General features: G+C 39.8%; 1 protein-coding gene across 1 annotated transcript in view; it reads left to right on the top strand.

Annotated features, from left to right (window-relative positions):
* The window catches only part of PRLR (prolactin receptor), a 151122-nt gene that overhangs the window by 50810 nt on the left and 86441 nt on the right, over nt 1-13871 (top strand). The window lies entirely within an intron of this gene.

The following is a 13871-nucleotide window of genomic DNA, read 5'->3' as shown; positions in this document are numbered from 1 at the left end:
TTCAGGTCATGGAACCTTACCTCTCTTTTGTTTTGACACAATTGACTGTGGAGTGAAACTGTGAATTGAATCAAGCAACTTACAAGCTCTTATTTTCTCAAAGATCTGATAAAATATGCAAGTCCTAGATTCAGTTCACAATAGTTCCTCCAAAATACATAAGATTATGTAATTGAACAGGCAGCAGAGGGGAGGAAACAAGCAGCTGTAGATCGTAATGCAAGGCATTAAAATAAGCACTGTTAACATGAAAATGTACATGGATTTGAGGGATCAGGGTCATACCCTTTTCCTCTGAAACCATTTAAAAACTTCCACACACTTCCATATACTAGTTATCAAGCATCTGTCATTTGTATTCTAAGATACAAGTTAATTTTTTATCCCAGTGGTCTTGCATACCTTTGAACCGCACAGTAACAATGTGACTGAAATTTCAGCTGTAGCAACTGTGGAGAACTAGCTGATAGCATTTTTTAAGATGGGATGGGATGGGATAGGATAGGGTAGGATAGAGTGGAATGGAATGAGATGGTATGTGATAAGATAGGGTAGGATGGAATGGGGTGGAGTGGAATAGAATGGAGTGGAGTGGAACGGAACAGAATATTTTCTGTTGAAATGGACCTATAATGACCATCTAGTCCAACTGTCTGACTCGTTCAGGGCTGACCAAAAGTTAAAGCCTGTTGTTAAGAGCATTGTCCAAATGCCTCTTAAACACTGACAGGCTTGAGGTATCAACCACCTCTCTATGAAGCTTGTTCTAGTGTTTGATCACCCTCTTGGTAATGAAATTCTTCCTGATCTCCAGTCTGAACCTCCCCTGATGCAGCTTTGAACCATTCCCATGTGTCCTGTTACTGGGTACCACGGAGCAGAGCTTACCACTTCCCTCTCCAGATGCAGATCAAGGTCACCCCTCAGCCTCCCTCTCTCCAAACTAGACAAGCCCAGAGCCCTCAGCCACTCCTCACAGGATGTTTCCTTCCAGTCCTGTCACCAGCTCTGTTGCCTCCTTTGGACACATTCAAGACCTTCACATCCTTTTTAATGGTGGGTCCCAGCACTGCTCACAGTGCTCCAGGTGAGGCTGCACCAATGCTGAATACATCGGGAGGATCACGTCTGTTGACCAGCTGGTGATGCTGTGTCAGATGCTGTGTTTGGTTACAAAGGCTAAATAGAAAATTAAGAGCATATGCCTCTAGAGGTCAAATCCAGCACATCAAGGTGCAGAATGATATTCAGTTATTCTTTATTTTGTCTGCTTTGTTGTCTAAAAAGACAATGTTATTTCACCAAATTATTGGTATTAACACAGATCCTATTTTTAAAGTTGCCCTTTTTTCCTGAAAACTGCATGGAATGCATGAGAACTATAAAATAATTCTCAGGTAGTACATGTCAAAGAAGTAAAAATGAGGGACTAACATCCTGAGGGAGAAAATTTTTCTTGGGTTTTTGAAGTATTTTCTGCTTACTGTGATCTGATGTGTTTCACAGATAAATATATTTTTTGTAATAAACATTAAACATTATTAAACTATACATTCATGTAGAATGAAGTTCTCCATGGAACCATCTAAATGATTACAAATGATTGAAAACCACTATATTTAAGAGCCACTTCAGATAATCTGTATGGGAAATGAAAAAACACATAATTTATGGGAGAAAATGCTTCTTCTATCAAAAACTCTCATGAGCATTCTACAGTTCTATTAGAAAGATTAAAAAAATGTTTTGAAGAGCACATACAGGAGAGGAGAAGGACCAGTGAAAAAAATCTATGATTTGTACAGTCATAAAATATCTACAACAAAGTTCCTTCTAGTGCTTTGCTTGAGAGATGCTTCAGTCTATTAGCAGAAAAATAAACTAATAGTGAGGATATTTTCCAAAGCATTATATCTGTGAGACATCTTAAATAGATGAATGCAGAGAATGAATTCATGTGTTTAATCCACAAACGAAGAATTAAAGCAGTTCTGTATAGTTAAAAATGCAGATTTTCTGCAGATTGCTCTCCATTTGCATATTACGGTTGTAAAGGCAGACATACAAATTGACATAGGCTTGTAAAGACTTTCCTATTCCTATGAATCAGGTACACAGATACGTAGATTATCTAAGTATCTGGTTCAATAATTTAGGGTAAAAAATTGCAACTAATTACTTGCATCAGCCACCTTAAAATAATTCTAAAAGGGTTTTTTCAAGAACAGTGGGAAAAACTGTCTCTAACATTGCTTGGAAATGTAGAACCTCTATTACTAGGTGTCTTTGAGAACAGCTGAGAGAAATACTTCTTCTAAATTACTTTGGTACACTTGATTATACTTCAGAACTGAAGAATGGTTTAAGGGACCTCAGAATATCAGCTATGCTCTGTACTTAATTATGCAAACTCATTCTACAGGTTGGTTTTTTTTTTGCTTTTGAAAGCAAAAAAGAAACTGAGTATTCTCCAGAAGCTCGATAGCTCCTAATTTCTTCCCACAGGGTGGTGTTGCCCATACCTTAGATCTTCCATTTTGAAAGCATTTCCTGTTACTTGTATGTATAGGTAAGAGGAGAAAGCAGGCAATTTCATACACAAATAGCTTGATTTAAACAACCTCATGTACCAGTACAGGCTGGGGGTTGACCTGCTGGAAAGAAGTGAAGGGGAAAGGGACCTGGGGGTCCTGGTGGGTAGGAGGATGACCATGAGCCAGCAATGTGCCCTTGTGGCCAAGAAGGCAAATGGCATCCTAGGGTGCATTAGAAAGGGTGTTTTAGTAGGTCAAGAGAGGTTCTCCTCCCCCTCTGCTCTGCCTTGGTGAGGCCGCATCTGGAATACTGCATCCAGTTCTGGGCCCCTCAGTTCAAGAAGGACAGGGAATTGCTTGAACGAGTCCAGCACAGAGCCACAAAGATGATGAAGGGAGTGGAACATCTCCCTTATGAGGAGAGGCTGAGGGAGCTGGGTCTCTTTAGCTTGGAGAAGAGGAGACTGAGGGGTGACCTCATCAGTGTTTACAAATATATAAAGGGTGGGTGTCAGGATGATGGAGCTAGGCTTTTTTCAGTGATATCCAGTGGTAGGACAAGGGGCAATGGGTGTAAACTGGAGCATAGGAGGTTCCATGTTAACATCAGGAAGAACTTCTTTACTGTAAGAGTGACAGAGCACTGGAACAGGTTGCCCAGGGAGGTTGTGGAGTCTCCTACGTTAGAGATATTCAAGGCCTGCCTGGACAAGTTCCCATGTGATGTACTCTAGGTTACCCTGGTCTTGCAGGGGTGTTGGACTGGGTGATCTTTCGAGGTCCCTTCCAACCGCTGGGATTCTGTGATTCTGTGATCTCTCTGCTAATGAAGTGGTGTGAATATATCGAATACTACACATCTATTGTAAAGGGTGCAGAGAACAGAATGTGTTGCTGTCTTTCAGAAGACTGAAACATGTTTCAAAACTACTGTAAAACTAAGAACATAAAGCTGTGGTTTGGAATAAAGGAGCAAACCTATCACAAAACCGCAGTTTTCTTTGTCTCCATTTAATTATCTGTGTATATCAGCAAAGTAATAATAACAAAAGGTTTTGCTAAGAAACCAGTAGTTCAATTCCCTGCAAGCACCTTCTGAAGCAGATAGTTTGTGTGCATATTCTGTCAGGTGCTGAGCACCTAAACACTCTTCAGATCATCCAAATTGGTCTTACATGCTGCCACTAATTATCCCTGAGCACCTAGGAGTTATTTTTCTAGCTCTCATAGTCACTCAGTGGAATACTGTCAGCTGGATTCTTGCCTAAACCAAAACACTAGCTTCTAAAACTAAATTCCAGCAGGGAGTGCGGCCATCTCTCTGCATCATCCTAATATGTACATGCTTACCTTCTGCACCAGAAGTTCCCTCAGCATATAGGCGTGCAGACCCAAACATCTTTAGGAGTGTTTTTTCTGTAAAGGTGATACTTTCTTCCATTAGGAACATCTAATATCTACAGTTTGAGTGGCTTTGGATGACAGTGTAGTGTTCTTACCCCTATTTCCAGATCTAGTTTTACCTTTTGGCAATCTAATGGTGGTCTAATGTAAATACTTCCATCAGTGATTTGTATGATGACACATCACCATTAGTAAATTTACAAAAGGCAGTAAATTAGGGAATGAGGTCAGACTGAGAGATCAAGTGGCAGAGTTTCAACCAAAAGGATACACTTAATAAACCCAGGGAATGGGCCAAAAGAAGGCTCATGTAGTTCTGCATCTAAACTGCATGCATCAATACAGACTGGGAAACAGCTGGCAGGGTAGCAGCTCTGTTGGAAAAGACCTGTGATTTATAATGGATGCCAGACTGAATATGAGCCAACAGTGCACTCTTACTGTGAAACAGGCAACTGTGTTGTGCTATTTCAGGGGAGGGTAGCTGCATCTGTACTGCTGTGTTCCCCATAAAGAGAAAAGTCAACAATCTGGAGCAGAGGAACGTTAGGATGATTATTGGATTCGAGCATATGATGCACAGGGAGAGGCTGAGGAAAGAGGTTTTGTTTAGCTGGTAGAAGAAAAGGTTAATGGAGGATATAGTTGTATTATTCAACTACGTAAAAGGCCAGACTACCATAAAAATTGTGTAGTGGGAGAAGGCAGTGGTCAGAAGTTGTGAAAAGGGAGATTTGGCTTGAACATAAGGAAAAAGCCACTAAAGTGAATTGGTTTAGCTAAAGCGGCTGTTGAAATCTCATCTTTGCAATTCCCAAAGACACCTCCTTCCATGAGGAAGTGGCCCATGAGAAATTAGCGACTTATCCTCTATCTTTCCTCTCCTAAGCTCAGAAGGTTGATTTTAGATTTTATTTCTTAGAGAAGCAGTACCTCAAAAGGGCTCTTAAATTGAGTGGAGCATGTTCAGCCTTAGGAGAATATAGCAATAATTGGATTTGAAGAAATTGGTTTTGCTGCCTTCACACTTTATTTTCTCTGCACATTTTCTGTAATTTTGTAATGGTAGTTCCTTATTCTGCTAGGAAATTCTGCTAGGAATAATTCGATGAGAAACAGCATGAGCAGGCAAAATTAGCATTAATTTTTATATTTGCTTCCAACTGAGAGTAGCTTTCTTACTTAATGATTTTGCTCAGATTTTTTTAAGTATTTTGGGAGGTTTTCAGATACATAGTTCTATTGAAAAAAACATTTATTGTTATACACAAAGAGCAAGGCATATACATTCAATAAAAGTTCTTATTTTAGATTAAAGAAAACAATAAAATATAAAAACCAGCTGCTCTCCTTGCAGACAGGCAGTCTTACTGTGGTACTAAAATTCACATATCAAGAAAATAAATATAATTCATATCCAAGTTCTACTTGTCAGAGTGCTTTGAGTGTACATTATATTGTTATTTGCCATGTGTTTTATTTTTTACTTTGCTTCCCATGGAACTTTTCTGGTTAGTGTGTTGTGTCCCACAAATGACTTCAGCAAATTATGTGAAGTTACTGTTTTTCAAGTCTCCAGAATCTGTCTCTTCAGGTCATATCATTGTAAAGCATCATGTCTTAATTTCTTCTTTTCAGTCTGTGGTTTGTAAGAAATTATCACAGCCATTTTCATTGCTAGTTTTCTACTGTGTGGCTTTGTCTCTTTGCTGAATTTAGTTCTTCATATTAAATAGAAGCGGAAAAAAAAGCTTAAAATCAATTTAGGGATGTGCTACTAAGAAAACATTCTTCCAGTTTTGGGCTACTACAATAGAACAGCATCAGTTAAAAACATAAATTAGGCATTGTAACTATTTTTTTTTCTTGTTAACAAACTATCACATAGAAAATTTGATTGAATCCTAGGAAAAAATGTTATTATTTCTAAGGAGAGAGACAGTTAGCATTATGGACAAATTGTTTTTTCTTACAGTTGTGGCTATCACTCAGAGTCCACTAAGAAGGGGAAAAAAATAAAAAATAACACCAAAACACCACAGAGAAATGGCTAGTAAAGTAAAGATCTACTGTCAGTAATTATGTCAGCATTAAACTGATCTGCTAGGATGCTTTTAGTATGCTGATGGTCCTTCTGTGATTTATTCTAACTAGGAAGTACAATTCTGGTCAAAAGGTGACCCCTCAGATAATCCCAAATAACAACTGAATTATTTTGGTTCAAAATAATTAAGTGGGAAATTGGACAGCCTTGATAGGAGGGAACAGTTTCCAAATTTCCTGTTTGGGATCCAGCTATTTTTTTCAGTGGTGTCTGAACAATCCAATAATGATGACTGAGACCTCTTTCTTCAGGTTCAATGCATGGGAAGGGGCTTGAGAATATTCCCCTGTCAGAGGAAAAGATGCATTGTGCCTCATACTGTTGTAATTTTTTTTATTTAAACTCTGCTAAGTACTGTTAGAAGAACAGTCATACTGAGTCAGATGAAAGGTCTGCCTGGTTCACTCTCTCTTCTCCAACAATAGCCAATAATTGTTACAAAAAGAGAATAATCTCAAGCAGACATACCTTTCTATTTTGTAAACTACTACATTAATCATTCAAGCTAAGGCAAACTATAGCACCTTTCTTGTTAAGATAAAGAATACTCAATAAATAAAAGACATTTTTCTACACAATGATTACCCAGATGTTAAATAAGACAGCATGGTGGAGATGACCCTGGCTGGATGCCAGGTGCCCACAAAGCCACTTTATCACTCTCCTCAGCTGGAGAGGGGAGAGAGAATATGATGAAAGGCTCATGAGTTGAAATAAGGACAGGGAGAGATCACTCAATAGTTACCATCATGGGCAAAACAGACTCAGAGAAAATGAGTTTAATTTATTACCAAACAAATAAAAGTAGGGTAATGAGAAATAAAAACTAGATCTTAAAACACCTTCTGGACAAAAACAGCTGAAGCACCTGCTCCCTCTCCTTCTTCACTGAGCATGGTGTCTGCAGAGCTGTTCCTTCACATATACTCCTCTCTCCAGCTGGAGTTGCTTTTGTCCAGCATCTTTTTCCTCTTCTTAAATGCATTATCCCAGAGGTGCCATCACAGTCACTGATGGGCTCAGCCTTGGCCAGTGATGGGTCCATCTTGGAGCCATCTGACACTGACTCTGTTAGACATGGGGGAATCATTTGGCAGCTTCTCACAGACGCCCCCCTGTAGCCTCCTGGCTACCAGAACCTTGCCAATCAAACCAAATACAGAACAGTATTATTCTTAATGATCATATAGCATGATTTTGAACAGCAGCAGGTTTGGGGTTTTTTTTTGAAAGTGAGCATTTTTTTCTATTTAATACACTTATTGGCAATTTTTCTTAAGGGAGAATTTTCTTGAATTACAAATACATCTCATAATGTGATGTATTATGTCATTATAGCATAGAGATGATACAACTTGGAAAACTCCTAAGATAAAAAGGAAAAGATTTTTCAGCTTTGTTGGATAGCATAGATGTCAGGCCCAAGGTTACAAGCAAAGACATGAGATTGTTCCAGAGCAAGGAACAGGAATACATTGAGGCACACATTTCAGACAAGATGTTCATATAGCCATTCTTTGCAGTCAGGGCTGAATTTGAACATCACTCAGGACATCCTGCTCTTGGCCATAATGGCTTTCACTGGTGGTCACCAGTAGAATGGCATGGAGACATTAGGCCAAGTTCATAACTGAAGAGATTACAGTCAGAAGGAATCTCATAATCATTACATAGTTCCACCTCCTACATATTAAACACTTTATTGATTTCACATACATCTCCTCACCTACTTCAACAATTAATGCTTGATTCAGGGATCAAACAACTTGAGACAGAGTTCTAACATTTTTGCATTTGAAGAGGCTAAAAAGTAAGAATACAATGAGGGCAATATATAAACTACACTTTTACAGCTGGTACTTGTAAAACGATCATGTATGTTAGAAATAAAGCAGTATGTGTGTTTAGTGTCTTCTAAAAGGCTGCATCTGCCCTACAGTAATGGATGGGACCATTTAGAATATTTGAAGAGACTGAATCAATTTAAGAGAGATTGTAAATATCTAGGAAACAAGGCCTTTGAAAGGCTGTTTTTATTACCACCTCTTTTTCTACTTGTCTTTTCAAACAACATGAGATTCTGTTAGACATATTGTGCTAATTAGATGTAGAGTTTTGTGGAAATGCATTCCAGTTTAGAAATGTAAGTAGGCTTTTTGTAACAGTAAAAATATCCAGCAAGAAATGGCTCATTGTATGTTAGTGTAACTTTAGTTATAGATGAAAGAGATTAAAACAGTAACACTTTGAAAGGTTTGACTGGTCTGTCACTTACTAACAGTACAGAGAGATCATATTACTGTGTAAATAGTACTTTTGTTTATGGCATCACTGCTTATCGGTTAGATCTTATATTGCTAACCCACTATTTGTACATGTGCATCTCACATCAACCAAATCGCTGAGATACAAAAATTCTTTTGTTTATAACTTATGCAAAAAAAAATCAGTCAGGATGAATATCACCTTTATTTCATGAACGTTCCCATGAGATGAAAACATTTGCTGACAATAGATAAAGTTTATTGTTTTTCCATTTCTTTGCATTATTAAACTGGAGGGAGAGAGGTTTTGACACATAAATGTAATAAATAATGAAATTAAATACAGATAGTGCATGTGATCCCTATTCATTCTACCATGCTCCAATTCTGTTTTAATAATAACCATAATTGGGGTTATTATTTGGAAAGCTGATTGATGACTGGCTGAACATGAGCAGCTTGTGCCCAGAAGCCAACAGCATCCTGGCCTGTATCAGCAATAGTGTGGCAGCAGGGCCAGGATAGTGATGGGCACTGGTGAGGATGCACCTTGAATCCTGTGTTCAGTTCTGGGCTCCTCACTACAAGAGAGACATTGAGGGGCTGGAGCGGGTCCAGAGAAAGGCAACAGAGCTGGTGAAGGGTCTGGAGCACAAGTGTGATAGGGAACGGCTGAGGGATCTGGATGAGGTTGTCTGGAGAAGAGAAGGCTCAGGGAAAACCTTATCACTCTCTTCAACTGCCTGAAAGGAGGCTGTAGTGAGGTGTGGTCGGTCTCTTCTCCCCAGTAACAAGCAACAGGGCAAGAGGAAACTGCCTCAAGCTGTGAACGTGGAGAAGTTTAGATTGGATATTAGGAAACATTTCTTCATAGAGAGGGTGCTCAGGCATTGGAATAGGCTGCCCAGGGAAGTGGTGGAATCGCCATCCCTGGAAGTGTTCAAAAACCATGTAAATGAGGCCCTCAGTGCCATGGTTTAGTGATGGACTTGGCAGTCTTGGGTACAGGTTGGAGCTGATGATCTTAATGGTCTTTTCCAACCTAGCTGATTCTGTGAGTCTACAATTAAACTATGTGCCAGCTGTAACAGAATGAGATACTCATTGAAGGCATCCATGAAAACCATGGGTTTGTTACCACTGCACAATTAAAAGAGATAGGAACATCTCTTAAATTTCTTTGGGAGGTAGTCAAGCAGTCAAGCAGGGCTTCATGATGTAGGAAGCTGTCACATTCTACAATGGTCCCAATGAATTAAAGAGTTACTCTATCTGTATCAACAGATAAACTCAGCTGAATGTGCCAGCCTTGTACAGCAGAATCTGAATTTACAGGGATTTACAGGGCAAGTGATGAAAGGCTGAATTAAGTTAATTAATGTAACATTAAAGAAGTTAATATTCAGTCTGTATTAAAAACCATGTCAAACTATTTTGCATACATATTGGACATGATGAGATAAGGATGATTCCTTAAAAACAGCTCTCGTTGATTCCAGGCATATTCTTATATAAATACAAAAGATGTGCTTATCATTTAAAAACAAAAAGAAAAACATACGGAAACAGCCATAAGTTGAAAAAACCTGGTTAACTCATTTGTTCCTCAGTTTTTCAGTTTTCTTCAGCAGTGTTAGAGCTAGTTAGGTCTTCACATTGTACCACACTTAGTAGAGTCCAGTTTTTTTAATTACACAACACACATAAGGAGTTTCATGGGCAACCAGCAAGGATGGTACAGGAAATACTTTGTCACTACTTAAAGGACAACTTTCACACTAGATAAGACGTGACCCTGCTTCTGGCAGAAGTCCTACCTGCCACAGTCACATGGCTGCCTTACCCCGGGAAAGTGTGAGGTGCCTTGGGACCCAGCAGCCCTCCCTTGCTTTGCTCATGCCAGCGGCCACCTTGCCACCATCAGTCACACCAGCGTGATCTCCCTCTGACTGCCTGGCTCCTGAAGCCATGCCCGCTTGCCAGTGCACTCCATGCACACACATGTCACACTGAGATCCCACTGTGTGACCATCTACTTTACATCAATACAAAGATTGTCAGCAAGTCTGAAGGCAAAAAAGACCAGGGATTTCTGTGACTAATGGCAGTCTCACATATCCCGAAGAACAGGAGTGCAAGAATACGGTACCCTAAATGAAGACTGCCATGGAGGTCTAGGGAATGGTTACAATGGCACAAGGTCCTGGCTATTGAAGTGATTTTGTTGAGGGGTGCAGAGAGGATGTGGAAAAGATTCACACATGTAGTGGCTGGAAATGCGGTATGCTGTGAGAACAGATCTTGAAAATAAACCAGCATCAGTGCTTTTTGTTCATGACTAAAGTCCACAAATAAGGAACGGCTTGATGACATGGAGTGGATGCAGATGTCCTGGTCTTACTTGCCTTGGTGTACCTGTGGGTAAACAAGGAGGCATGGTTTCAGCTGCCACCCCATCATAGGCCTATTGGATAGGTCTGTCAAAATGGGCTGAGGACATCCTGGTCCTAGGGATCCTTGCTGTATTTCTGGGATGAATGTGCTGTGTGACGAGAAGGGGGACTTCCGAAACACATGGGTAATGTGAGAGTGAGTTGAATGGCCATGGCAGCTCTCATGTCTTGTCTTGTGTGACAGATGTCCTGTAAGGACATTTTGTCTGCCTCTAAAGAGACTCACATCAGAGGCTTTTGGCTGCTGTTTCTTCAGAGGAGGTCATGGTAAAGTAGGCAGCAGCTGAAGATAATGTCATTCTGTCTGTCGTTCTATGAATTCTTATTCCTGTTCTATTTCTTATAGTCTTCCCTCTAAATTCAAAACCAGAGGCTTGCTCTGTTTGCTTTCCTCTGGGATTTTTTTTTCCCTTTTGCAGAGGGCAGGGCAGGACAGGGACAAACAGCCACAACCCCTGTACAAACTTACTCTCCGAGGAAGGCTGGAGTTTTATGGTAGATAAGCGCTGTGTGAAAGGGAAAGACAGACTGTAGTCTCTTCTCATGTGCCCTTTCAGTCTCACTGCTTGACGTGCTCCTTTTAGCATTTTTCTTCACATGTAAAGCTCTTTCCTGAAACTTTATTGCCACTTTTGAGCGGTTCCTTCAACTTGGATCTTCTTTCCTGCATTTCTCCCAATCTTGTGTGCTTCCTGTTGTGACGGTATTTTGCTGATTTTAAGGGCAGTGACATACGTAAATGCCAGAAGTCTGTTGAAGTTGTGATGCACAATAGCATCACTGAGGTTGGTGAAGTTACACTGATACAAATGTCATTATACTGAAACTAAAGTTAGGCCCTTGCACTCTTAATTTACAAAGTCTTCCTTTCTGTAAATGGTCTGTTGATGTTAGGGACTGCTGATTGGAATTTTAATAGATTATTTTAACGGATTCCAAGCCTATGAACTTTTCTGATAAATCAGTCTCTGGAAGTTAACTATTTATACTGCTAGACCAGCCACAGATCTCTGCAGACTACAGAGGCAGCCTAAAATCCTGACCTAAACCTTGTTTCTAAAGTGGATACCCCAGTTACATGACACAGGCTAAGTCAAGTTGATAATCCCTTTCAGAGACTGGCTAACCTCTATTCTGGAAGTAGCTATGCTTTTTTTTTTTACCCTCCTGAAAATCTGCTCCCATTTTTCATACTCCAATGGTTAGTATCCTTTTAGTTTACCACCTGATTTTGTGTTCTCTTTCTACCTGTTTTTGTTCCAGCAGTGTTCTTCAGCCTAAACACCTACTGGACTTTTCCAGTGCTCGCTGTACTTGTATTTATAAATGTACATTACATTTACAGGAACATGTAAGTGCCTGTTCCGTATTCTGCCTCAACCTTTACTTTGCCACACTAAATTCGCCAAGTTCTGTCAAGTCACTTTTTAATAGATGGGCTTTAGATCCTTTACCTCACTGTGGTGACCTTTCTTTTCTCCTGTCCTAATCTGAAAGAATCTTTCTTTAACATAGATTTATCTGTATTCTGTGTATGTGAGATCTTACTCCTAGCTTAAAATACTCTCCTTAAACCGCTGTTCTTAGGATCACAGTTCTCTTTTCTTGGCAGTATTCCACCAGAGGATGAGTGTGCCTGTACAGACTTGTCTAACTGGCTTGACTATTGCTAGTAGTGTAGCCACAGGCACACTGCTCATTAAAAGCTAACTCAAAATCCTGGGGAAACATGGAAGAACTACCTCATGCTGCACTGCCTGCTGCCACAGTTACCAAGGTTGCATTATTTCAGCTAGCTATAAACTGGATAGCAGAGGTATAAGTGTCTGAAGTTACTCTTGTTGCAGATCTCAGTAATAGTTTTTAACTTTCATGCCACATCTTTTTCGCCATTAAATCATTAGTGATTTAGCTTTTATTCTTTCACCATTAAACAGATTCCAGGCAAATAAAGACTATTTTGGCTAGAGCAAAAAATGTCCATGCAGACCTTAACATTACATGCTCCTCTTACAGAAATTAAGATAGTGATGGTGTGCGCAGTACTTCCTGATTCACCTTCATTTTGAAAATCTCTTCGCTAAGCAGGATCTTATTTCTCTCTTCCTCCCCCCCCCATGTTGATCTCCCGTGTTCAGCAGAGGCAAGCAGATGCAGAAATAAAACAACCAGCCACAGCCTGTTACATCTTTTTGGGCTGGTGAAATACCTGTTAGGTTCTACCTTCTGTTCCTGTTGTCATTTCTGAGGTGATAGCATCTTTTTAAGCACACGTTCTCTATTTACCAGGAGCAGTTTCATCCCTGTCAACACAGCGAGTCACTGGTGGAATTTGCTCAGAGCTGGCTAACACCATAAGCATGTGATCAGTTTCAGGGCATAGTTTATGATACAGTCAACTCCGCCTTTACTGCCAGTTATGCGTTCCATTCCCTTATTGCCAGCATTTATTTGACCTCAGAGTGAGCCTGTTCAGAAATTTACAGTAGGAGTGAAAAAAAAAGGAATTGTCTTCCACCCATTTAGGTCCCTAAACTGTCTTAACATGGAGTCAGGCAGATATCACAGCACACATGATGCACAGAAGGAAAAAACACAGGTGGTGGTGCAGACAGAATCTGTTCTCACAGCAGCAGCTGGCATTTAGTGTGGTGCACACTGAAGAAACACCTGAAGATTTATAATGTCTGTGTGTATAGATCACAAGATGTGTTCCTGACTTGAAAATGTTTGCCTGTCTTGCCAAGACTGTTTGGAGTAGTCTGCAAAACGCCCTTTTTGTCACAAAATGTGAGCAATTTTGACCTTGACAGGAGAGACTTTAATAACAATTTAACATCCACACCACATAAACTTGCTTTGTTATGAAAAAGAATGTTGTTGCTCAATCATCTTGCTTAAGAGAATTTTCACTACACATGCATGCATTTTGTTTTCTATTCAGTTCACTGGCATGAATACAGAGAAGACAAAAATGTGATTCAGTGAAAGGATTAATAAGAATATGTTAAAATGTTTTCAGTTGAAGCAGATGACTAGTGAATAATTGAGTATGTCAGAAAAATTGAAAGCCTGATTGCATAATCTGATACTCTTTTCAAATCACAGGATA

The sequence above is a fragment of the Melopsittacus undulatus genome, chromosome Z (assembly GCF_012275295.1).
Source record: "Melopsittacus undulatus isolate bMelUnd1 chromosome Z, bMelUnd1.mat.Z, whole genome shotgun sequence".
Classification (NCBI taxonomy): Eukaryota; Metazoa; Chordata; class Aves; order Psittaciformes; family Psittaculidae; genus Melopsittacus; species Melopsittacus undulatus.
This window is presented reverse-complemented; position numbering and strand designations above follow the sequence as displayed.